This window comes from Myiozetetes cayanensis, unplaced genomic scaffold (assembly GCF_022539395.1).
Source record: "Myiozetetes cayanensis isolate MyiCay16 unplaced genomic scaffold, myiCay2020 scf9, whole genome shotgun sequence".
Classification (NCBI taxonomy): Eukaryota; Metazoa; Chordata; class Aves; order Passeriformes; family Tyrannidae; genus Myiozetetes; species Myiozetetes cayanensis.
Window position 1 is genome coordinate 28,657,518 of NW_026088185.1, and position 20,419 is coordinate 28,677,936.

Below are 20,419 nucleotides of genomic sequence, written 5' to 3' on the forward strand. Positions count from 1 at the left end.
ATCTTGGAGTCTATGGGAAATTTGTAGTTTAAATGCTCCTAATTGTTACCTCAAGGAACATTTTCAGTTTCCTGTTCCTAGGAAATCCCAACAAGATTTGCAATAGGTAAAATCTTTAGCAATGGCTTTGTACCAAGGCTATGGCCACTCAGTTCCCACAGAAGAGACCTGAGACTATGTTTAGGTTAAAAATATGAACACTCTAAGAGAAAGTATTCTGAAGTAGCAGCAACAAGCAAAGCCCAGTGTGGCTGTTTTGCATTTTAAAACACATAAGGATGGTGTTTGAATTCATACCTGACACTGAGTCAGTGCCCTGTTCCTGTTCACCAGCACAAGACCTTATTTGAGAAATATTTAACAATAAAGTATTCCCATAGAGATTTTGTCACAACTTCATGTTTCTTATATGTTTGCAATGTAGTGTATCAGCCTGAATGGCACGTAGTGTGTCTTGAAATGCAATACAATATACAAAAGTATGTAGAGCAGTAGAAATAGGGTAAGTAACATGGATTTAGGAAGCTATAGTTTCACAGGTGTGCAGTACCACTGCTGAGTTACATCCTCATTTCCTGCCTCTTCAGAAGATACTAATTCAGGAACCTGTAGTAGGTAAGGAAGTCCCCTGCAAGCAAAGCATAGCAGCTTGTCATGTTTATTGAAAAGGATGGTTAAAGACCAGCCAGAGTTCTCAAACCAAGTCTCATAAACAGCACCGCGTACAAATTTCACTAATACACAGTAAAGCTTGCTCCTTACTACTTGTAGTGTTTGTCTCTTTGCCTCTGGAAGCACATGCAAGCACAGGTTTTGGGAATTTACTTTAGAAAGTTGTGTTGTGCTAGAGTCTTGGCTTTCTTAATGCAGGAATGCTTTACATCTTCTTTGGTGATTTTGTGAGAAGTCTTTGCTGCACATTTAAAATTCTAGGCCAGAGAGGTAGGGTATTCTCAGTGGAAGGTACTGAGGTCTCAGACCTGTGTTTATCCATCAAAAACGCCAGTCTGTGAATCTTCCCTACTTAATGTATAATCCAGTTGTTTCACTAATGTGTCTGCCTGGACAGACCCAGGGGGATCTCACTGAAGATGTTTTTATTTAATCAGCTACAAGTTAGTATTATTTTAAAACATCAGGGAAAAGCACATTGCTGAAACAAACATAATCTTCAGTAGTGCAGAGCACGACACATGACATTGTTTTTCAATGCATGTACTAAATATCTCTAAGACATGTTAAGACTGAAAAGGCTCCATCATTGTATAATCAATCCTCCTGTTGGGAAAACCTTGAATTCAGATGAATCCCTCCAAAATAGGAGTCGCTGCCGCATCACTCAAGAATGCACAAGGGCCGAATTTTAATTCCAAATGCTTCAATTTCTTCTTCTCCCTTTTCCTTGTGTGTCAGGTGCTATAAGGAGATCGCTCAATTCTGTGCTTCCCAGCAGTGGTTGTATTTCGGTGGTCCAGTTTGGATTTTCATTTTCTTTGGGATTATTCAGATGACTGCTGCTTACTAACATAATTTTAAAATTTATGATTGTGATCTGGTAATATTATCAGTAAATTATTAATATTTAGGAAGTTGTTATGATTAATAAAGTTATAAGCTGAAAGGCTCTCAGATCAAGTCAATGTCTGAGAAGTTCTTGTTGCCAAGCACTGTTCTGTAGTGTTGAAGGAAGTCTCCAGTATGTTTCCTTTCTACCTCCTGAACAGACATAAAAGGATGGTGTGATGTAAGTCTAGGCAACGTGACAGCTGCAATCTTTGCATGTGTTATTCTGAGGTTGTTAAGTGTAAGGTTTAGGCAAGTCAACAAATAGATGAAACCTTTGAGGTGAAGGAAGGAGCAGTGAGAATGTGATTCCTGCCTTTGTAACATTGTCCCTCTTGAGTGATTCCTGGGTGCCAAATCTGGCATTCTGGTCTTCTTGACATCTCTTATTCATCTGCCTCACATTAACTAAACACTCAGTCTCGCTTTGGCTTCTCTCTGCTTTGGCTCTGCTTACCTTTCCTTGACTGCTGCACTTTCCCAAAGAATAGAAAATATTTTGTTGTTTTATACTTTCAAACCTGTTTTTAACCTCTCCAGTTTGAGATTCCCAAAACTTCTTCCAGGAAAGGTTGCAGACCCTTTAACTTCACGTTTCACACACGCAGACTGATGTAAAATATTGATGTGCCTTTTCTGTGTAGCTGACTTTTGCAGGTCTCTTTGAAGAAGTCTGATCATTTCAGACTTGAAAGTACTTGTGTCATAAAATGTTCAGAGATAAATCCAGCCTGAGCACTGTCTCCACTGTAGGAATAGCCATCAGTGTGTCTGTGTACTGAATTTTAGAGTTTCCAGGTACCTCCATTTGCTCAGTTGCTCTTTAACCTCTACACGTAGGTATGGTAGCAGAGCCAGGACAGTCTTCATCTCCCAGGGAGAGGCACAGCTCTTTCCATCTAACCTGGATATGTCATTTAGTTCTAATCAAATGACAACTCTTAATACCCTGTGAAAGCTCAAACTCCAACATAAAATTCTGAATATAAACAAGGTTTTAGGTTTGGTGGTTTTTTTAAAATATCTCTGTATAGTCATTGGATGATATTTCAGGAAACCTGTTCTAATAAGGAGAAAATGGACAAGGACTTTCCATTTTCTTGACATCTCTGATTTCAAAAATTTCAGGTGTCCTCATTGCCTGAAAAGTTCTTAAAACTGGGATAGAAAAAAAAAAGGACACAAGAATTAAAAACACAGAGTATTTTAAGGTAGGTTAATTTTTGAACCCCTTAGTATTAAAATACCCCGAATGTTCCAAGCAAATCAATTCAGGTTTTTTCCTTCTATAGATCCCCTCTATTGGAACATTTAGAAATGGCAGGCATTGCCCTGACACACAAATTTTTCAAGCTGCAGGTATTACAACTTAGAGAAGTCTGTAGAGTTGTGTGCTGAACAACTCCTGTTATTGGCCAATAAGCAGAATGGGTGACAGTCACAGCCTGGGCTTCTCCCACTCAAATCAGTGGGAGAGAGCAAAGCTGTCTATGGAGAAACTTTGTCTCCAAGTCAGGCCTTTAGGATTTTATTTTCCGGTACTGGGGCCAAGGGAGAGGAAAAGTGGGGCTCCCCAAGAGGCAGAAGCAGTGCAGTGAGACTGAATCCCCAGATGGAGACTGGAAGCTCCTTGAAGCTCAAGTCAGCAGGCAGGTCAGCCATGTGGGGAGCTTTGGCAGAGGGGTGTGAGGAAGTTCACATGCTGTGCAGTGCTGACTGTAATGATCTGCTGATAAATAACACATTTCAGCTGCTGGCATAGCCCTGACCCTCACTGTTCAACAAATTTATTCCTCACCAACTAATATAGAAATACATATGTACATACATATAATTTTGAAACTAGGACTGAGGCTTCGCTCTGTTTTTACTGGGTGACAGGGAAAATATTTTTAGCCACCAGTAACATTAAAAAATGTAGCCCAGTCTAAACTGAATATTGTTTGAAACAAGAAACCCACGATCTGCGAAGATCCAACTATTAGAACTATCTGAGAAATGATAATTGGTCGGTTGAAATCTGGACAGGGAGGCTAATTCAGGCAAGAGTCCACATGTTTTGCACTTGAATAAATACAAAAAAAGACAAAAAATTATCCTTACACGCTGTACTTTCCAGCTTTTCTGGAAATCATTTGTAACTGGCACCCAATTTGACTTTTTGTAGGAATTTCCACATCATTCTGGGTTGGTTCCCTATCAGTTTTACTATCCTGGCATGTATGTGAATGAAAAACAGCTATCATGATGTAATCAGCATTGTCCACGTTAAGTATAAACAATATAGTCACCAGCTGGACTGAACTGAGAGTCTCCACTGTAAACTTGTCACAGCAGAGCAAAGAGGAGGCTGCTCTAACACTGCTGGGGTCAGCCCCAACAGGAGGCAGAGGGGGCTTTGCATATTCTCTCTGTCCTCACCTCCCCTTCTGCTTCCTGACTTCCCATCCACTACACAAAGGCAAACTCCAAAAGATGGCAATGGTAGTTAGAAAATGCCACAAGTGAATTTCACTGGAAGTTTGCGGTGGGAGAAACATTTTATTTGGATCAGGCCAGCTTTGTAGAAAGTCCAGTGGCAAACCACAGGCCACATCGAGTCTTCAAGGAGCAGTGAAGTATCAGGCTCGCAGTCAAAACCAACTGCTTCATGTACACCAAAGCTTCCTCTTGAAAAAACACAGCTCTGCCCGTGATCTTCCCTGTGGAGCAGGCTCTGGGAAGCTGTGCTGGCTGCTGGGGGCTGCCGTGGTGCTGCTGCTCTGCAGGTGGCTGCAGTGAGAGGGAGCGGGAAGCAAAGACGGCTTTCAGCTCATACCCCACAGCAGCTGTCGCTCCCTTTCCCAGGTGATGTGACCAGCTGGAATGGCAGTGAGCGCGGGAGTGGTTGGAGTGGGATTAACAATGCGAAGTTCATAGATAGAAGACAAGTTTGGAGGGGGCTATAAGCAAACTGATTGAGGGGGAAATAGGGTTTAGTAACAGTTGCAGCAGTTCTCCTACATCCTGCTCCCTGTGCGAGTTTGGACAGTGAGACCATGGCACTGAACAGCACATGCTGTGTCCCTCCTTTCTCACACCTGCCTCAGGCCTCTTCCTCAGTCAGGTTTCCTTAAATAATGGAACTGATATGTTATTTTACTGGATAGGTGCTATTGAACTTGGCCTCCATGTAGTGAAATAAATAATTTGGCATTTGGTTTCTCAAGGAGGAAAATCACAGATATGTCATCTGTACTTGATTCCTGTCCAGTGTCTTATTCCAATCCCCAGTGAAAGTGTTGGAAAGACTCTTCCTAATTTTCAGCAGAAGCACAGGATAGCCATTAACTAACAATGTACCCGCCCTGAAGTGCCAGACAAAATTTATCAGTTCCTCATTTAGAATGTCACTTAAGACCAGACAGATTTAGCCTAGAAAAATACAGAGAAACTCTAGCTCCACAGCAAAGTCAGTGGGGGAAGGAGAGTGTCCGAGAAGTATATAATCTGAGTATTTGAACCGTGCTTACACTGTTTTTGGAGTATTACACCAGCCAAAGGTTTATGTGCCTCAGAAGGAAGGAATGCTCTGCAAGCTACTCTTTGTGTAAAAAGATGCAAGATGGCTTTGATGGATAATAGAATGTAAAATGTGGGAATTTATGTTGTGGTTTAGGTGAGAAAAGATGACTTTAAGAAAGAAACACTGGTATCTTGATGTTTGAGAGAAGGAAAACTATCAGTATATTTGTGTCTGCACGATACTCACTTTACCTGTTTCAAACATTACTTCCCCTTTACTGCACTTAAGAATTCTGATGCTGCATGTTCCGTAATAAAATGCGTTACAAATCTGATTATGTGATCCTTCCTGCTAATAGGAGGCAGTTTATTTTACTACAGTCCATCAAGTAGAGCAATCGTACCTGCTCCTTTAGTCAAGTGATGTGTGGGGAAGCATTTCATAGAAATGGGTCTTAGCTGACTTTCCTGGAAAGCAGCACAAGAAAGACTAAAATAAAAAAGTCTTTTTAGCAACATCCTAACTTTCTTCTACATTCCCCATCACCTCAATACTTTTTTTCCTTTAGGAGTGTCAAGAGACCCTCAAAGTGATGCATAAGCAAACGATAGAGTTTTGCTGTTTGCAGTGTCCTAAGGATTTGGATAATGCCAACAGGCACGGCACCTGGGACAGACTCCTCTGACTAAGATAAAATCCACTTAGTGGAGGACCATTTCTCCTCTCTTATTTCACTGCAGGAAGCGCTCAGTTTCTTTGATCTGTGCTGTGTGCCAGATATACAATTGCCTCCAAGATTTCATGTGAATTATTGGCTTAGAAGTTACTGTAAGAGGGATGTGTCCCAGGGAATGAGAGTGGGAAGCCAATGAGCAGAGTACTGAGAAGCTGACAGAGGGAGCTGTCATATGTGAAATGAATACAAAATGAATGGGTTCTGGGGAGGTGGTTAATTAGGACTGGGGAGGAGGCAGGAAGCATATTAAGAGGGGACAGAACCAGAATCAAGATTAAGAATGAGAGCACATCCTTAGTGCCTTGCATCAAGGAGAATTACTTTTGTCCTGTGTGCTGTTTCACTGTGAAAGGATTTGTTACTGGATGAATGGTATTTAACAGTAATAATCATACAGGCATAATAATCATGGATTAGACATGGATTTTCGTATAGGATTTAGATTTCATTTAAGTTACGCGAATACCACACTGGGGTGCAGAACTCAGCATGCCCTGGATTTTCAATGTAAGTACTTACACCATGGATATCACCACAGCACAGTAAGTGAGCGTCACAGTAAGGAGCTTTCCTGGAGATTTTGAGCACGGGGGGTGTTGTTAGACCTGGGGTAAGCTCCGTAAGACTTCTGCAATAAAAGGAGTTGATGAGCTTAGTTCTTCTGCACAGACATATGACTGAGGGTCCAAGTAAGGCTCATTTAAGCATGTTTCTTTTATCCTTAGCCCATTTCAAATATATGTGCAGAGAAAGGACGGGGCCTTGAGGTACAGATACTGTCTGGGAGAGGCACTGAACTGTTGGTCTATGTTTGTGAACAGGCATGTGTTTGCAGAGGGCTTTATAAGGAGAGTGACCAAGAATTTACAACGGAGCATAAATGAAATCTCTTATCCGTAGTCTCAGAAAAGGCGTTCTCAGAGGACCAATTTGTTGTTGGTACCTACCTCTCTCAGCCCAAAGTATCTGCTTCTCTCTTCATTGGGTGAAACCACTCAGTTTCAGGCTAGTTTTAGCTGTATCCCTGATCTGATTGCATTTTGGTGATTGAGGTCTCCCTGAGCTGTCTGCTAAGAAGACAGACCTGGTCCTGTAAAGCTGAGAGAGTCTCAGCTTCTGTTGAAATCAGTGGTGTCTGAGACACTCATGGTGTCTGTAAGAGCTCCCCCTGACAGGCACCGACTGAGCCAGAGGGTGCATTATGCTCTGGTGCCAGTTCCTGGCTGTGGTTCCAGCCCTGCTGGTGGCAGGATTAGCCACTGCCACCTGCTTATGGGAACAAGACCATGTTTCTATCTGTCCATGTTGGTGCCCCCCTCCCCAGGTTCCAGTTGTGTTAGTACACATTTGCAACATCATGGGCAGCCTGGTTTTCCGGGGCTTGAAAGAGTCCTAATATAAGAACAACAAGCTTTGGAAGTGTTCCTGACACAATTGGTTCTCATTTTTATCATAGAAAAGGAATATACAGATCTCTACATTTATGGATCTGGAGTAGACGTTGCTCAAGAGGAACATTTAGTCCAAGTATTTTAAGTTGCCTTGGCATCTTTGTCTCTTCTTATGCGATGGACTCTTGAACAGAGCACATAGTGTCTGTTCTCTCTGGAAACCTTGTTTCCAAATCTGGCATCTTCTCTCTCTATTGCCAGTGAAAAATGCTTTCTTTTATGATCTGAAGTTTCCCTTAGCATATGGTACCTTTTTTTTTTGCCGTAGAGATTCTCACTAGACAACTGTTCATAAAATCAGTGTTGGGATGCCAGTGTTGTGAAGGAAAGTCAGCTATCAGCTTAAATAAGCTGCCATGTGAATAGAAGATCATCCTCTTGTCCCATCCTTTGTACTTAAGCCCATTCTAAACCAGCAGAGAGGACTGGCCTCATGTTCAACATGAAGTGTTTCCCCTGACACAGAATTTTCAATACCAGGCAGACCACAGAAAATAGGTGCAGATAGGTTCCTAAATTGTTGAATTGGCAGACACTGTTTTACAATATCAGATCTTAAAATGTTAGAAAGATGATTATTTAGCTGATATGGAAAGGAGGCTTAAATTGAGACTGAGCTGGGTGTATAAACAATAGTTAATTGCTTGTTTATATGTCATGTAGCATAATAAGGCCCTGAATTTGACTGTGGTATTGGTTGTTTCAAGCAAAAAAATGCAGATTTTCAGTTGAAAAATGCCCTTGGAGATGTAAGGGTATGGAAACATTCCTACTGGGTATGGCAATGGTATCCTACTAAGGGTATGGAAGCATTCCACAGTTACATATGCACACATGGTTTGGGTTGCTTTAGTATGGTACTGCAAATGTTCGGCTTCACTTCAGCTGTTTTGAGCAAGACTTTTCTGATAGCACCAATCAAGCACAAAGGATCAACACAGGAAGTTCGTATCAAAGAGGGAAACTGTATATTCATTTCCAAAAATCTGTTTATTTCCTCAAATGAATGTATGCCAGCTCTAATCACTTTTATTTAATTACTTTGCACATCTTAGAACAAAGAAGGCTTGAAAATACAGGTGAAAATTAAAAGCATGTAGCAATAACTCTACTGTAGCAGGTTTTGATTAATTTTCAGTGTTTATTCAAATGTGTTCTTTGTCATGTTTCTTTTCCTTTTTCCTTCCTGCATTTTAAAATAATTGAATTCTTGCTACTGAGTGCTGCTCCTGCTTTGTCTTGAAGCACATCAGTGCTCTCTGTCATGGGTAAGCCCCTATGAGGTGTTCAGTGCAGTTGAACAGACAGTATGATGCTCTGAATGCACCTTTACTGATTTTTTTTTTTTTTTTAAGCTTGGTGGTAGCATAACAGGGCTTTGGCTCATGGATTTCCCAATTTCTGGGTTTACCTGGTCTCAGAATTATTTTTTTTTTTTTAATAAAGCAAATAAAAGAACAAAGTTGACCTAGAAGCAGAAAAAATGTTATAACAAGAGGTGGTTGTGCACAGAGTGTGTGTTGACAGTTCCTTTTGATGCTGTGAGCGTACATGTCATGTGTTAAAGAGATTTCATAGTGGGATCAGCACCTTCCTTTTGGAAGGCTCTGAGAGTGGCAGCTAAACTGTGTCAAATCTGCAATTTCCCTCACCTAGTCATGGAAACAAAAGAATCATGGGGGAACTGTGGGGGTAAATCCTCTCCAGCATCTACAAGGATAAATTACTTGAAAACCTTTAAGAGGAAGATGAATCCTGCATAGCCCATATCTCTCAGTTCAGGAACCTGCATGTCAGGACTTGCAGTCTTTGCAGGCTGTAGCTCTGAATTAAAGATACAGCGAGCTGACATCTGCTCTGTTTAATATGAAGTCAGCTTCTGACAGGTTGTTAATGCCATCCACAATTTGTTGTCTCCAATCTAAAGTGAAGAGTTGCCGGAGCGGGAAGTAATCATGGTGGGCTCTGTGGGAAGTGTTCATTATTTTGACCACTGCTGGTCACACTTAATAAGATCCTGTTCTTGGTACCTGTAGGAAAAAAAAACCCAACAAACAGATTTTTGCAAGATCAGGAGATAATTATAGAAGTTTTCAAGTTTCCTTACAGCACAAACAGAGCTCATTTCTGCTAATTGGACTGTAAAAGCAAAAAGTCGTCATTCCTAGTGATGTTCCAAAGGAGCTTTCACTGTGTCAAGCAGGTATTCTGCTACTTTCCTATTTATCAGTCAAGACCACGGGGGGTCTTTCCCTGTGTGCCGATAGCATTGTGAACATTTGCTTTTCTGCCTTTCCATCCATCAGTAGAAAGCCTGGGGACAAAGCTAATAACCACAGGACAAATTCACAAGTACGTACCAACTGCTTTGTGCTGCTCCTGCAACTGAAAGCAGCTACAAACCCCGTTTTGCCATCTGGTTTGAGGAAGTGTGGGATTGCCTTGCCTGCTGAGCAGAGCAATACAGGGAACAGGGTAAATATATATCAGAAATCCTCTTCCTTGTGGTTATTATTGTAGTGAACGTCACCCACCATTGCTGCAACCATCGTTTCTTTCCCTGTGATGAAGGGGGCAGGAGCCCTTTTGGAGCCTACCACTGACATTTCTGTTTCTCCTGCAATGAGTCTGTTGCTGGTTTGACAGCTCTGAGGGTACAGTCTCCCTTCACACTTCCATGACCTGAGTTCAGACTCCAGAAGCAAAGCACATTAAGAATCTTCTGAAGGCATTTGTCCTGATTTTTCAGATGTGGACAGCTGTCCATCATGAAGATGACTGCCAGACACTGATTTCTGTTGATCTGGATTGGCTTTGGAGCAGTGAAATGGAAGTACAAAGGATGCAAAGTTCAAAGCTAAAAATAGGGAATTAAAAACCACAGGGGTTAACTGCCTTGCCTCCTGTCACACAGGAAGCCTGTCCTGCAGTAGGAGCCCCAATCTGATGTATAATATAGATATCTCACCGTTTTCCTTCTTTCTTTTTAAATTCATTCTGCCCTGTCCTGTGCTGCCAAATCTGGTGGGTTTTTTTATTATTATTATTATTTTTGCTGGCAGCTAAATGTGTTGCCTCCACAGCACTTGGAATTGAACCTGGTCTTTTCAATGGGAATGTAAAAGCAATAACAATGCCTCTCTCCGCTGCTGCAGCTCGGGATGAGGAAGCCTTGCGCATTTCCTTCGTGCTAAGTGTGCCCTATAGCATAGTTACAGCATCAGGGGACACTTTCTATCCCATTTACACTGGATCATCCAACACACTCCTGACCTTTTGGTGTGAGAGGGCAGAACATTATCCAAGGGATGGCGTAGTTCCTGCTTTCTGTTTGCAGGCTCTGGCAGCAGCCGCCTCACAGCCCGTCCACTCCTGACTGTAAGGAAACGGCTCTGCCGCTGCTGGAACTGGAACATGGTGTGCTCTGCTATTTGTAGTTTCCTGCTGCCGACACTGGATACGCAGTTACTATTCCTCTTGCTTCCTCCATGAACATTAAAATGGGTCCAAAAATAATTGAAGGCAGCATGTTCTGATGGAGTATTTTTGCATTTGCAGAAATTTCCTCTTTCTTTTGCTTGCCAATTTTGATAGGGAGCATTTCGAGGCTGTTTCAGCATCTCCCAACTTGGCACCGCTGGGAGGCACAGGAATGCTCCCCTGATCGGTATGGCACAAGAATCTGTTTTGGCATCTGAACACAGATTTAAACCTCATTTTTAAGGACCATTATAGCGTATTTTAATCACGAAGTTCTGCTTTGTCTAATGAAGACGAGAAGACCCAAATGCTCTAAAGGGCAACGAAGCCCCCACACTTCTAGAAAAAAAAGAGAGAGGCCAGCACATACAAAGAAAGAGAAGAAAGCTGCTTTTTTAAATTTATTGCTTTGATCCTCAAGAAGGTTAGGTGATAAGAGATTAGCTGTCAGGAAATAATGTAATTAAACTGTGCATGAGGTTCACAGACTTACTGTGCAGCATCTTTCAGGTGTAGCCATGTGATTATTTCTAAATTAATGTCTTCCTGGCCTGGCTAAAATGCTTTCAATGGCCCACACTTGGCAGAGCTTGGGATCTTAAATTATGTTTCATATCTATTTATAGGGAACAGATAAAGGTGGGTGTGCTGCTGAGAGGTTGCCTCCTCAGGAGCTGGTGAGGGTTCAAGAGGAAAAACCAGGAGCATGGTCTGTGGATCACTTCCATAAGTATCAGTGTCATTTTAAACCACATCATTCTGACTTTTTGATCTTACATATCATGCACATATCATTATGGAAACTAATTCAAAAATTTTGTCTTCAGTTTTCTTGTCTTGCAAGGCCCCTCTGTATTATTTGGCATCAAAGTCCTGGATGCCTTGTGCTCTACACAGGTGCTGAGGAGGTGTCATAAAGGGAACAGTCTTGAGTTGAGGAATTTTACTCAATTTTTTGTTATTTAACACAAATGTCTACTCTTAATTCAGGTGTTAAAAGGAAAAAGCAGGACACAACTCTTCTCCAAATTCAATTTCCCTCAATTTTGTCTTGGTTTATATGCAGTCCATCAAAACTTTTCTGGTGGGATGATGGGCAGCAGGGGAATGTCAGGGATAATATTTGCATAAATTTCTTTCTGCTGCTCTTACAGCTATTTTCTTATCATTACATCTTTTCATCTGCTCTTCCATACAGTCCCTGCCCTGGCATGAGCCACTCGCTGTCCCCCAGGTGAGACCCCACAGAGTGTCTCCAGCCCTCAGCAGCCATCATTTTATTTCCCTAGCACCTTGTATCCAGGTGTTCTCTGGCTGATGGGTGTTTTGGCACCATGGTCAGGCTCTGGTGTGTGCTGGTTCTCCCCCCTGGGGCCTCTCCTGGTGCCAGAACTGGCAGGAGCGTCTGGGGGTGGCTCAGGACCTCCTGACAGGCCACCTCATGAAATCCAGGGGGATGTTGAGGGGGTAAGGAGACCCAGTGCCACCTGTGGAGCCACCTGTGCCCCCTCACCAGGTGCCATCCCAGCTCCACAGGTCTGCCAGCATTGAGGAAAACATTGAAGTGGTTGATTCATGGGATAGGGAAACAGCCGGCACAAAGGGGTAGGGAGGGCTGGGCACCCAAAAATCCAGCAGAAAGCTTTCTCTGCTTTCCATCTGTGCAGAGATCTCAGCTCCAGACACAAAGTGCCAAGGACGTGTCAGGAGTTTTAAGCTGTGATTACACCACAGCTGTATCTTTGGGTCTAGACGCAGGTAAGTTTGGTAGGGGAAATGCCACGATTCTGGTACAAATCAGTAAACATCCATCTGGCTGGTTTTGTTTTTCATGGCAGCTATTTGAAGTGACAGGAATGTCACACATTCAGCCAGGAATAGAACCAGGGTCTATAATAAAGTCACCAAATTTCTATGGCATTTTACAACCAAATGAAAATTTCTTCTGAAAACTGAGAGGAAGATCCCTCATCTGGGAACCCACTGTGATGTTTTCATAATTTACACTGTGTTTTCCATTCATGAGACTGTTGTATCTTTTTATTTTTTATTATTACAATTTGTGTTCAGCCAATGAATTAATTTGCACTTAGACAGTAAGAAGTTCTCTGTAGATGATCTGTGCCCAGGAGAGGCCATTTACGTTTTAAGGAACAGAAAATCCTTTCCAGGAATGCCTGAGTGCTTGATGTTTCTAGGTGTGGTGGAAAGGTGCAATATTTCAAAAAGCAAGCAAACAACACAGATGTATAAAATACGCCCAACTATCTATGACTATTAGTCATATTTATCTGTTTGGGAGCTGTAATTTTCTCCCACCTTCAACAATAACATTCTTGCTTTTCTGTTCAACATTATAGGAATCACATGCTTTACTTTGTGCATGGCTGTGGCTTGATATCTGTCAAGAAAAAAATACACAGATCTCTTACTCTGGCATTTAGTGGGAACATTCAGTGTGACTATGTTGGAAATGGTACTCTGATAGAAATACAAAGCTATTTGTCACGTCACACATCTAGCTAATTTTCTAGTGGGTTGACAGTTGGGCCCATTGTCTGGAATAATTTAATGTGCTGCAGCTTAAACTTACTGTACTCTGTGAATCATATACACAGATATTTATAATGGAAAAACTGTGTTCATGCAGCATTGAGGTTACACAAATACAGCTGTGGGTCTGAATCTTCAGCTGGTGTAAATTGGCCCTGTTGGAACGACACCAATTTATCCTGGCTGTGGACCACGCCGAACACATGTGAAAGGGAAAGATCTGGCAGAAGTATTGGCTTGTCCATCACCATGTGTAAACAAGAGACAAACACAAAAACATACACAACATTGTATTTAGGCCCTGGCTTAGCAAAGCATTTAGATGTACGCCGAGTTCTATTTTAAAGCTACGAGTAATTTGATTTCATTAAGGCTGTATTTATAGAGCGGCGACAGGAATTACAGCAGATTGGGGTTTTTTTCTATTGAAGCAGTTTTCATCAAATTTGTTGATTCATGAAAAAAATGAAATGTGCTATCAAAGTTTTCTTTAAGTACAAAATTTATTCTGGGGCCATTACACTGCTGCCTGGTGACCCTTCACGTACTCAGCCCAGTGTCAGGGCCCTGTAGGCACTGATGGACACTGATGGCCCTGACCAACCTCACCTCCAGCTTTTCCACAGCCCTGCCCTGCCAGACCATGAGCCCTTCTGAGCCAGACAATGAACAATTAACTGCTTTTGTGGCATGACCTGGGACCTTCCTCATCCTTGTGGGCCTGTACTGTAGTCACAGGGCTGTGTTTGAGCACAGTTACCCCCACTGAACCTGGCCCTGACCTGATGATTGACTTCATAGCTTAAGCTTGGACTTGTTTGGCCACCAGAATTTGTGTGATGATCTCTTGTTTAAACCTGGTTACTATAAGCTCTCAGGGGCTGTGTGACAGGCTCTGATTGATGAGGGCCCCTGGTTCTACCTGCTGGGTTTTTGTTTCTGGTTTCTTGCCCCCTTAGGGAGCAGCTAGTCTGGACAGCCAGGATCAGCCCTCTGTTCCACTGAATTTAGCTGAGAGCTTAAGTGTAGGGATTTTTCTGTCTTTAGGTAAATGTACTGATTCTGCACACTGTTGGTATTTCTCATGTGCAGGAGCACAGGAGAGCAGGAGCGCACCTCCTCTTCTTGGAGGTGTTGCACTTCTGTTGGCCTTTCCCAGATGTACAGGTGACCTAGACACTGGTTCCAATTAAACTCTGTTTAGTTCTGATTCTAGTCTGGATGCAACAGGGGACTTTCTTGATTGTCTTTTATATAGATAGCTCACATGCAAATCTTTCCTGGATCAGGCCCTCGCATGTCAATGCAGACTGTGTATGTGCCACAAATCTATTGCACAGTATTACTTTTTTGTTCAAGTACTGGCTAAATTCAATTGTAAAGGATGTAAGAAATATGTGTTCATTTTTGTTTAATTGAGTTGTTGTGAATACTTGAACTCCCTTAATGAGATAGGAATAGACCTTGTAGCTGGAAACTTTGTAAACCTCAAGAGAGGGACTCTGGCAGTTGCTGTTCTACGTGTGTTATTATTTTGTTTATATTGTGGAAACATATGAAAATGAACTTGCTTAGCTGTAGATGTTCTCAGAGTGGAACTTTCCACTTTCTGTTGTAGATTACTCAGTTTAACACTGGCTGGACAGTTTTGAAAATCCAAAATGCACATGGACTCTTATATGGACCTCTCTTTAATAAGCAATATATGCTTATCTCCAGCATTTCCCAACCTGTGGATCATGGATATTAAATACCAACTTAGTGGTTGGTAAAGGTATTGGATGAAACTGATTTGTGGTTTGAAGACTTTAATTTGCTATAGCACTTGCTTTGAACAATTTTATGGGGTCCACAAATTGAAAGAGACTGAAAAGCACTCATCTAATAGGGATTTAATCTGGCATATAATTAGTGATCTACCCTCTCCTCACTACAGGCAAGACGTTCTTTTAGATTACCGATATTCTTGTCTTTGTTAGCAGCATATGGAGGCATAGTGGGAGAATGCATTTATGCCTGGTGCAGTACATGGGAGACTACCAGGAGTTTATTTCAAGACCCTGCCTCATATTTTTCCTAAGTGCCCTTGAACTCGCTCTTATTTGGAACATCATCCAAGTTGTTCTTTTCAGAGCAAATCCAGTAAACACTTCTGGTCTTTGATACTATTTATACAGGAGGCTACCAAGAGAAAAGATGGTAAGTACTGGTGATCCAGTACTTGTTGCTCTTTCATTTTTGTATCTTCTTTTCTAAAGTTGATGCCAGAAGCAAAGGTTATCCTACGTGATTTTAGCTGGACTATTTCCAGCAAAAAGAAATCAACATTCCACAAAGTGCTACTAGGACCTTAGTTGAGTATGAAAGACATCCATGAACTAAAACAAGTGCAGAGAGAAGCTGTGTATCTTAAGATGAGTTAAAATAGCTGGGCTCTAGTAAAACAAACAGCAGTAGAGACAATGAACCTGCCCCAGTCCACACTGGAAAAGGTTAAACACCTGGGAGAAGAGCTTTTTTAACTTGAAGGAAAATGTTAACCTAAGAGTAAATGTGTCTAAACTGGACATGAGTCCAGTTTAGGTCAGAGTTTATATGATGAGTTCAGTAATGAGCAGAAAGTTTCTGGAACTGCTTCTCATAGAAGGAGCTGAGCTGAAGCACTTCACTGGTTTTCAGGTGGAGCTTCATCCCTTTATGAAAGGAAACTTTATACTGTGGTTGGCTGCCAAAAGCAGTGATTGGACTTGATCTGTATGTCCCTTTGGGACTCTTTTCGTTATATGTATCCCATATTGTTCTTCGAGACGGTGTGGTTATAATGGTTATCATTCTGCCCTTAATTAACTGTATGAGTTTGATATTTATGGTTCAGAACGTACAGAGAAGATGATTTGCTACAAGCTGGTTCATAATTAATTCCAGCCCTCGTGCAGTGTTCAATAGATTTGGGATTTATTATTTTCAGCATGTATAAACAATTTCATTAATGAATATATTCAGTTCACTGGCTGCCAAAGCCATGAAGGCTCTAATCCTCCCATCAAAACCGCTTGGCATAGGGTGTGCTGCCAGCTCTGTCCTGGGCACATCATCCTGCGGTGCTCTGCACCACTGTTCCAGAATCCAGTGCTAATGCTTCCCAGTGAGCTCTGACAAAAGCCAGAGAGCAGAGGTTTTTATCTGAAATGATGTTATAAATCTCATTTTATCTGAGGTAGGGCTGGACTGTGCACAGGCTGCATACATGCTGTTCCATATCCGTGTTTCTTCTCTGTTCTCAAACAGCTGTTCTCACCCTGTACTCACTAGCCTGCCAGATGTTACAAATCCAGGGAAAGTATGGAGTCACATTCTCCCTCAGCAGGACTTATTCATGACCAGCTTGAGACCTGCTGTTTGGTCTAACACTTAACCTGGATTTTCTAGTAACTCTTCAACTATGATGACAAAACACGAGGTTAAGATGCTCATCATTGCCAGCAGGACTGATGCTGGAGATGTGATCGGATACCCTAATCTCAAGTGGCGTGGCCTCAAGACCACATGTATAATAATTACTGGTGCATGTATGACCACTAAGGGCAGTGAGGCTTCTCAAAGCGCTGGGCAGAGGCCCTTCAGATCATTCTTGGTTCCTCTGACTCTCTCATAAAGGTCTAATTTCATTAATTAAATGTATCACTTAACATTCCTCAGCATATGCATTCCATTTCCTTCATGTATTGTTCGAAATGGGACTACAAGAGATAATCGCATTGAAAGCTGATCTTCTGTTTTAAGTGTGCTTAACTCCTCTCCCCAGTATCTCAGTCACTGGAAAACTCTGAACTACTTAACTGGTCTCCAGATTATCTACAGCAGTGTGCAGAAGTGCCAGGCTGGGAGACATTGAGGGCATTTAGTTCATGTGGTTTTTAGTGATATAATGTCTAATCTTAGTTATTTTATGCTGCTGTTTGATGTGAATTCATGAATGCAGGAATGATTAGAAGGCTTAAGAGAAGAATTAAGTCACTGGCAGTCACAGGACTAAGAAGTAAGTTACAGGAATAATGAAAGATCCAATCATTTTATGGTAATCACTGGGCTAGGTTTGCTAAGACAGTCTTTTTCATGGATGGTATGAGATCAATTGATACAGTGCTGGGTAGCAATGTTAGAATGACACAGGAAATCTCAGTTTGCTGAGACATTGTGTCTGGTTTAAGCTGATCTCACAGGGCACATTTGCCAAACTTTGATATTTACTGTATTAAAAACTCACTCCTTTGACAGGGAAACTAACTTGTCAGAGGATCTTGAGCCTTTTTTCAGGAGCCCAAATTAGCCGTTGGAACTGGGGTGGTCCTTGTAGGGTTGAGTGAAACAACAATTGTTGGGTCATTGCCATGTTCACATCCGTAATGGTGTGTTTTAATTAAACAAACTAGGCAGCACACTCACTTCAGGAACACAGGAAGCATCAGAATTTCTCATGTGGAAAACGAGTTTAACCTGAAAGCTTTCAGGAAATATTACTAGTAATGTGGGCCAGGCCAGACAATGTTGACAGACCTTCATATTGAAACCTCCTGGCCACACACTGCAAACCTGCTGCAAACTCTCACAGCAGCATCACAAGTCACCTGACATCTGGTATTTTCGGCGCCTCAGCTTTGAGTCATATTGTTATGAGAAATTTTTTTTTAAGTCCATTTTAGACTTTGTGGTCCGAGAAAAGAGTTTGAAAACACAATCCATTAGATCTCAAAAGCAAATAAGACACCACTTTTAGGTATTTATTTATTTAAATATCACAATTGTTAAGGAGATCTCGTGACCTGTGGGACTGTGTAATACTGTTTCTACGCATATTTGATTAGGGGATGAAAATACAAAGTATTCCATGATGCCAGATTCCCAGTACTCTCTTCTGGGTACTTGGGAAAATGTCTACAGTTAAGTCAGCGTTAAGCAGAAATGCTTGAGAAGTCTCTGAAGGTACCAGCCCTGGAAAAAAGATCAGTGCAGTTACAAATCCAAGCAGTACTGAGCCCAGGCTGTGCCATTTTGAGGGTCAAGTTAGCATTTCTACACAGCATGGGACGGTGCTATGCAGGGGTACCAGTTCATCTGGAACTTGTTTGGGTACCTCAGACACACTATTGCATTGCTTAAGGTTGGCATGTCTGCAATCCTGAAAAGCCCTGGCTGCTGTGCAAAGCAAGAGTGTTTGTAAATACTGCTTATTATTCATTAAGACTCAGGAGCAATGCATGTTTTTACAGAGCAAAGTCATCGTTAACCCTACTTTTGACTGTACTAAATCTGCATCTTTTTTACTCTGCTCTTGTTCCGAGACATCTTGCTTGATTTTCTCCCAGCTCCAAACCACATGAAATGCAAACCTCTTTATTCTCTGGGCTTTTGTGTGAGATGTGAGAGAGTTTGGGCAAGACTCTAGATCGTATTGATAGGGGATAATTTGCTACAGGCATAGGCTAGCTGAAACCAAAGTAATTTTTATGAATAATATCATAGAAAAATTCAAAGTCTAAACTGAAATTGAGTCTCTTTCAAAATCTGTTATTGGCCATGGATAGAAAACCATACTGTTTTAAAGGTGGTACAGATTTCACCATCAAGGTCTGTTGTTAGTGTTGCTCAGTGTTGCTCAAAATTCTTGAAGGACATCCTTTAAACCGTTGTTGTGTATTTCAGTTGATTACCAAAAAAAAAAAAGACAAGAAAAGATTAATCATCTCCTAAATTTCCTTACTTTTTCCTGACAGTTTATTATTTTATTTTAGAAGGCAGAAGCATGGTTTAACTTAAGCTGGATTCTTATCCAACAATATGTGTATAGATTAGATGGAGGAAATGCTCCCTATCCACAGAACAATAGATTACTTGTTTAAATTACGTGTCTTAAAAAGATCCTGATTCGGCTTTGCTGAGCATAAAATATTAAATTTACTGTTTATTTTTAGTGGATTGCTGCCAGTTTTGTTCTCCCTGAATGTCTTTAGATTGTTTAAAACATTAAAAAATGCTCACATCAAACATATATCTACTTACAAGAAATCTCTGTTGGTCTCTAAGCAGAGATGTAAAATCTTGTTGTTGGGACATGAACTTTCTCGTATGGAATTTTCCTTTATTAGCTTTATGATTTTTTTTTTCCTGCAAGAACCCAAGTGTGGCAAATTATTTTGTGCTAATGTTGCTTATTAAACCTTCATACAGTGGGAAAAAGGAATCCAATGAGAAAGCTTTAGATGTCTCTTCAGGTGTACTAGGTTGTTTTGTTCTGTTTAGTTGGCAGTAACGTTTGAAACCCCTGACCTCATCCTTGCAAAAATGTTAGTTATATTTCCTGAAAAAATGGTGATAGGCCTGATCAGCTCCATGGGTACAAATGAGAAATTATTTGTGTCATTGATATCACTTTGGATTTGCATCTTTGTAACTTGAACCAAAATTGGCCTTTAGGACTATTTATCAACACAAAATACAAGCTAGTGTAGACTCTGTAATTGCAAATTGTATTTTCATAAATAAAAGATTAAAAATTCAGGCATATGTGAGATTTTTGGGACCAGGTTAGTATAGTGTGTCTGGTGACACTTGCAATGTTTATTTGCCTTCTGTTGAAAGGGATATTAAATATTATCTTTGCAAATCCCCTGCACGAAGCAGTGCACTCCAGTGCTGAATGGAGTTCTCAGCATGAAATGTTGCTTTTACTGCAGGAGTCGTAGGTGACCCACACAGGGTCTTTTCTCTCCTCTTGGGAGCACCATCCCTACAGGGAACGGGGCATGACCCTGAGCAACTGCAGCAGCACACAGTGCCTGAGCAGTGGGCTCCGAGTGTTCTGCAGCTGTCAGAGGGCAAAAATTGTGATTCAGGGCTAAAGAACGAACCAGCTCTTTACTGGAGAACATGCAAGTGTTACAGCCAGGATCTGGACTCATTCTGTGACCATTCTGTGACCGAGCAAGTAAGGTGGTCACTTGCTGCATCACTGCCTTTTGACCCTAAACCACTTTAACACCAAGGACTGCACTTACCTGAGCTCTGCTGCTTCTATAATTAGCTTTTCTTTTCTTATAAGAAATTAAGGACTTAGGGTTTCATTTGTTTATT

The 20,419-nt window shown here is 41.4% G+C and overlaps 1 protein-coding gene across 12 annotated transcripts in view; it reads left to right on the plus strand.

The window, feature by feature from the left end:
• Positions 1–20,419, plus strand: part of KALRN (kalirin RhoGEF kinase) — a 502,548-nt gene that overhangs the window by 203,747 nt on the left and 278,382 nt on the right. The window lies entirely within an intron of this gene.